The sequence below is a fragment of the Odontomachus brunneus genome, unplaced genomic scaffold (genome assembly GCF_010583005.1).
Source record: "Odontomachus brunneus isolate Ranch 3 - 2012 unplaced genomic scaffold, Obru_v1 Obru_scaffold_022, whole genome shotgun sequence".
Classification (NCBI taxonomy): Eukaryota; Metazoa; Arthropoda; class Insecta; order Hymenoptera; family Formicidae; genus Odontomachus; species Odontomachus brunneus.
The window spans coordinates 779,638-785,443 of record NW_022639472.1 but is presented as its reverse complement, the minus strand read 5'-3'; the positions used below and the strand labels follow the sequence as shown (position 1 = coordinate 785,443).

General features: G+C 39.6%; 1 long non-coding RNA gene across 1 annotated transcript; it reads left to right on the top strand.

Annotated features, from left to right (window-relative positions):
• The first annotated feature begins 1,559 nt into the window (after positions 1-1,559).
• On the top strand, positions 1,560-2,338 carry LOC116842209. The gene is made up of 3 exons (XR_004377692.1): positions 1,560-1,799; positions 1,972-2,087; positions 2,268-2,338. It is a non-coding gene; the product is annotated as an uncharacterized LOC116842209 (long non-coding RNA).
• Positions 2,339-5,806: the final 3,468 nt, after the last annotated feature.

The following is a 5,806-nucleotide window of genomic DNA, read 5'->3' as shown; positions in this document are numbered from 1 at the left end:
GGGTGACTATTATTTTTTTCATTATATTTAAGATGACCAGATTTCCCAGCTCTGAATTCGGGACACTTCATAAATGTATGAAGCGGGGCGAGGAGGATAAAAAGATCCGAAAATTATTTGACAATTATTGAAAATGATGACAAATCGGTGTCTCGAATAGTATTCGAAAAAATTCGGGACAAAAGGTGAAAAATTGGGACATCTGGTCACCTTAGCTGTATGTGTCGAGAAGGGAGGAGATTACTCTGTAATAATGTACTTACAATATGTTCTGACGACCGCACATCGTTGTTTTCGGCTCTAATACTTATTTCCGTAGGAGGCTTACAGGACACAAGCGAAAGACGTATGGAATACGGAGCGTTGTGTCCATGAGTTGCTCGGCGTGAAAAGATCGCAAAACGCGCGCGCTGTCAATCACATATACTAAAAGTTCATTAGCGCGCCGAAAGTGCCAAAAGTGCATGAATGTGAACGCCAGTGATGCGAACGAGGTCGCGCGTCTACAACGACACGATCTATGGCGGACGCCTTAACCAATCGCGTTCGTTTCGCACTATGAGGTTGTCATCATGGTTATTCAATCTAGACGTTGGTAATGGACTGCGCGAAATGCTTGATCTTTTCGCGCCAAGCAGCAGCCATGGGCACACATCGATCCACATCGCTCCGCGTTTCTCGCATCTTTTATCTGTCGAAAGTGCGTCTCGCGCGTTAATAAGTCTCGAGAGTGTCGAGAATAGCGATGTGCGATCACCGGGGCGTATCGTGAAGATGTCATTTGTAAGTAATCTTCTCGTTCCTCCTCGCGGTACATGCGACCGGTGCTTGTCGCGACGTGTCGCGCCGACATCCTTTACATTTGCTAAAAACATCGACTCGCTCAAGTAGCAATAGAATCGGGCGACCGTCGGATTTACTGAACGGGAATTAGAAATGCGATGACAATCAGAAAGAAAGAGAGAGAGATGCGGAATATTCGGGCGGCTGCGTCAGCTTGTTAGGAAAAGAGATATGGAGAGAGAAGTATCTCATAAAGCGCGTTCTTTTCGGCCGCGGCGCCGTTCATATATTGGCGTATATTTTCAGCGCGATTCAATAATCGCGCGACCATCTTGATTCTATTCTCGATCTTTCCGTATCGAACAACCGCTGTAGACACATCGATCGACATCGCTCCGCATTTACGCGTCTTTAACCCGTCGAAAGTAAGTCTCGCGTGGAAATAAGTATCAGGAGTGTCGAGAATAGCGATGTTCGATCGTCGGGGCGTATCGTGAAGACGTCATTTATAAGTAATCTTCTCGTTTCTCCTCGCGGTATATGTAAAGTGATCAGATTTCCCAGCTCTGAATTCGGGACACTTCATAAATATGTGAAGCGGGGGGAGGAGGTTATAAAGATTCGAAAATGATTTGACAATCATTGAAAATGATGACAAATCGGTGTCTCGAATAGCACTCGAAAAAATTCGGGACAAAGGGTGAAAAATCAGGACGTCTGGTCACCTTATTATATTGTGATATTTAATAGAACAGTTGAGCCTAACTATAAACCACTAATCTAACATAACCCGATACTCTCGTACCTAATATCTGCATGCCAAATGTCGTTGTATTTTCGACTCGTCGATGCAAAGTAAGCTCCCTGTGACTAATTAGGCAAACTATCTTTTGTTCCAGATTCAGTGGAGCTTGCAACGGGAATGTGAAGGAAACTGCAATTCCGGAGGATGTATAGAGACGTGGGTGTGAATGCCGTTGAGAATCCGGTTCGAGCAGAGCATAGTCGACTTGAAGGTTAGTTCACGGATTACTTGCACTCCTCCGTTTGATCTTTTACGATCGAGAGTCGAGATACAGTCGTCAAAATAATTGGAATTACGATCGCGATGAGTTATCTCGCTCCTATTTACGCTTGTTCGCTAAATAGAATTTGTAAGTCTAATCAGGAAAATTGTATTTTTTCTAGATCTAGCGGAGCTTGCGACTGGAGCGTGAGGGCAGCTGTAATTCCGGAGGATGTGGATGTGGGTGCGAATGCCGTACCGGAGGATCCGGTTCGGGCAGTGCAGAGTCGACTCGAAGGTAAGTTCATGGATTATTCGTACTCTTCTCCGGTTGATCGTTCGCGATCAAAAGTCGAGATACAGTCGTCAAAATAATTTGAATTACGTTCGCGCAAAGAGTTATCTCACTCCTATTTACATTTGTTCGTTAAATAGAATCTGTAAGTCTAATCAAGAAAATTATATTGTTTTGTTTCAGACCTTGAGAGCGGAGTGTGGTCGACTCTGCGTTTGGTGAGTACGAGAAATGGGAAAATATTTATGGTGGTGGTGAGTCTATCTCTGAAATTTCGACAAAATCAATGCGATTTATTTTGCTTGTAGATTTGCATGTTAGATTTTGCATATTCTTAAATGCTATTGAGCGAAGTAAAGTAGTATGACGTGTTGAGAGAAAGAAACAAAAGAATTCGTGATACATGTGATATTAAGTCATTTATTATAATGTAGTTAATTAAGTCAAAATTACAAATATTCTACAAATTTATTATTATTCCAAAGCTATTGTTAGCAACTACTTAACATAAATTTTAATTTTTTTATCTGATTTTTTATCATGATTTAATTTATTCCAAAACTCAGCTATTAATACTTTATCTTTAACATCTTAATTTGAAATTTAGTCTTTCTTTCCTGATATTTTACATACTTTTAATAAAAATTTAGAATGAAATTAAAATTTATTATTATATAAAGACTATTTTCGTATAAGAAATATTCTGTTATGCAGATGAAGATTTGGAATCTCATGTTATATTAATAAAGCCTTGTATTTTTAAAATACTCGACTCATTATTAGTTTGATTTGAATTTTATTCTTTCTTTTTTGACATTTTAGATATTTTTAATCTAAATTTAGAATTAAAGTTGAATTTATTATCGTAGAAGTTATTTCTATACAAAAAATACTCAGTTATACAGATGAAGATTTAGAATTTCAAGCTATATTAGTGAAGCGCTTTGTATCTTTAAAATATACGACTCATTATTATTTGTTCATACCACTATACTTTGTTCAACAAATCAATTTTCTATTACAATTGTACGAATGACGTCGAATAAAATTCGACTGTCGCACTTCGCAAAATAGAAATGCGAAGTAATCAAGCGTTAGAATTGCACACAATGCGCGAAAATCGCGATAATATTTCTTGTGCTGTAAATTTCGCGATCGCGCCGCGATTGTTGTTTCTGCTGTTCTTATCAATAAAGACATAAATGTTTTTCGCGATAGTTTTTGTCAGCAGATAGAAATCTTACGGTAGTCGATTATCCGAGTCGAAATTTGAAATTTATTTAAATTTCGCAAGTTCTGCAAATCTTATTTTAAATTGGTCAATGCTCTTTCACTTGTGTTTAGTCTTCTTGTTGTCATATATTGTCTTGTATATATAATGTTGTTATTTTTTATACAAAACCCAAATTTAAATCTTTATTAATGCTTCCATATACTTATACTATCTTTGTTTTTATAACTCCTTATTTCTTAATGTTACTTTTCCAAATTAAGGCTAAGGAACTTACACAATTGATATACATGCATTATTATGTATTGCAAAATAAATATTAAATGCAGGTAGACTATTGAGATAATGGAATATTAAATAGTTTCGAAGCATCAAAAGAAGAGATATCTGTATAATATTACATCTCCATATTCTCTACGTGTACTCCAAATTCAGCGGAACTTGCAGAATTAATATAGAAGAAAAGTGTCGACTCGACTATTTCACTCACGTATATATTGGTATATTTCGCTTCGACTTTTCGTGCCGCGACTTTTCGTTACCGGGACTTATCATTATTGTGAGACAGACATTCGTTGAACCGATCTCGATATTATCTTTCGTTAACCAAAGTAATAGAGTCCGTTAATTCCGTTAAATCATTGAATTGCATCAAAATAATAGATTGCGAGATAAATAAAAATTCTCGTCGATATCGTCGTCGACTCGGTGAACGTCGTTAAAACGTGAATATAAATCGCGTCGCGAGTGAAATAAATCAACGTGGGACGACGCGGACTGAGGCTGCATGCTGCGATGTTCCGTCAATGGACCAGGGTGGACCTGATGGGACGTCAATGGACCTCGCTGGTCGTTTCATCTACGAGATGGTGAGTGTTGAAATTCAACACTCACAGAGTGTCATATAATATTACATAACTAGTAATACTACATAATGCATGCCTAAATCGCATTGATATAACCCTTTGCGGTCTGAGTTGCTTTAAACTTTTGTTTTTTCAACCAATTCATGAAAATTCATTTACTTTGTGACATTATCGCGTCTTTTACGTTTATTTAAATATTTAAAAATTTAATTGATACAATAATGCACTCATATATTTATACTAAATACATCATCAATGAATAAAAGATTATAGAATCGATATAGGACCGCAAAGGATTAACGGGAAACGCGATATATTTTCATATATTATGCTTTTTGACAATTGAGTTGCGAAATGTCTCATTGATATATAATGTGCAATAATTTTATGACATTTTATATATTTATTGCGTATCCTCATATGATATTGATATTCTCATATAATTGAGCATTTGTGCATTTTCATATAACTGACATCTCTATGAATTATCATATAACCGACACTCTATGAATTCTCATACAATTGAGTATCTATGTACTTTGCTTTGCGCGATACAAAATATACCGCGTCATAGGAGCCGCGGGTCTGATGTCGTAAATGATAGCGCTGAGTGTACGATGTCGCAAGTAACGAAGTTTAACGTACGATCCTCGAGTGATCGTGTAACCGGTAATTAAATACGTTACGCTTGAAACAGAAATCTCCCGAGCGATTTGCCGCGGATTTGCATGGTAATCGTTGGAGCGGCCGGAAAATAAGGCCGGTGTCCATTCTAAACGTATTACGTCAGGTAAAATAAATCCCTGTTACACGTGTACGACGCCTTGGGCGATTAGCGCCGGCGTAATTACGCAGAGGTACCTCATGTCGTGGGGGAGAGTTAACCTAATAAAGCAGTTAAGTGACTATCCGCCGGAGTGGCGGACGCCGGAGACGAAGCCGAGGCTGAGTGATTCGTCGTAACGGCGTACTTCGCGTTCGTACTTCTCACGCCGGCGTGAGTATCGTTTGCCCACACGTGACAGCGATCGTTATTGCGAGTGCTAACGAGCACGCGAAGCTTTTGTTCGAATGATGAATGATCCGTTATCTCCCCCTTTTTCATTTTTTCTCTTGTTCTTTTCGATGCGCCGGATTGAACTTGCGTAATGCGCGCACGCAACGCGTGCATTCGCGAGTTCGCTACGCCACGCGTCTCCAACTTAACATCGAAGTCAACGTTATTCGCGGTTTAAGGAACTTTGCTACGGAACTACTAAATCTCGAATAGTCCCGCAGGCATCGAGCTAAGCTCTCCCGAAACTATGGCGCTATCGCGGCGGCAGTTACAGCGGCTGCAAAATCGCCGACGAGATAGCTCGAGAAACGGTTTAACTGCACGCGGACGCGCGCGCACATGCACACATACGTATGCGTGCGGCGCACGGATCGGTATATTTGAGTTTGTCGCAGCGCGTTACACGCAAGGTTATCTCTCCGTATCTTGGTGGGTACCCCGCGTTGTGAACTGGCGACGCGCCAGAATCGGAAAGAATTCCCCTCTCCTATTAAAAACCGGGAATGTCCTCTTACGTCTTTCTCCCATCCCGTTCTCGTCTTCAAAGGAACGTTATGGTCGTTTCCGC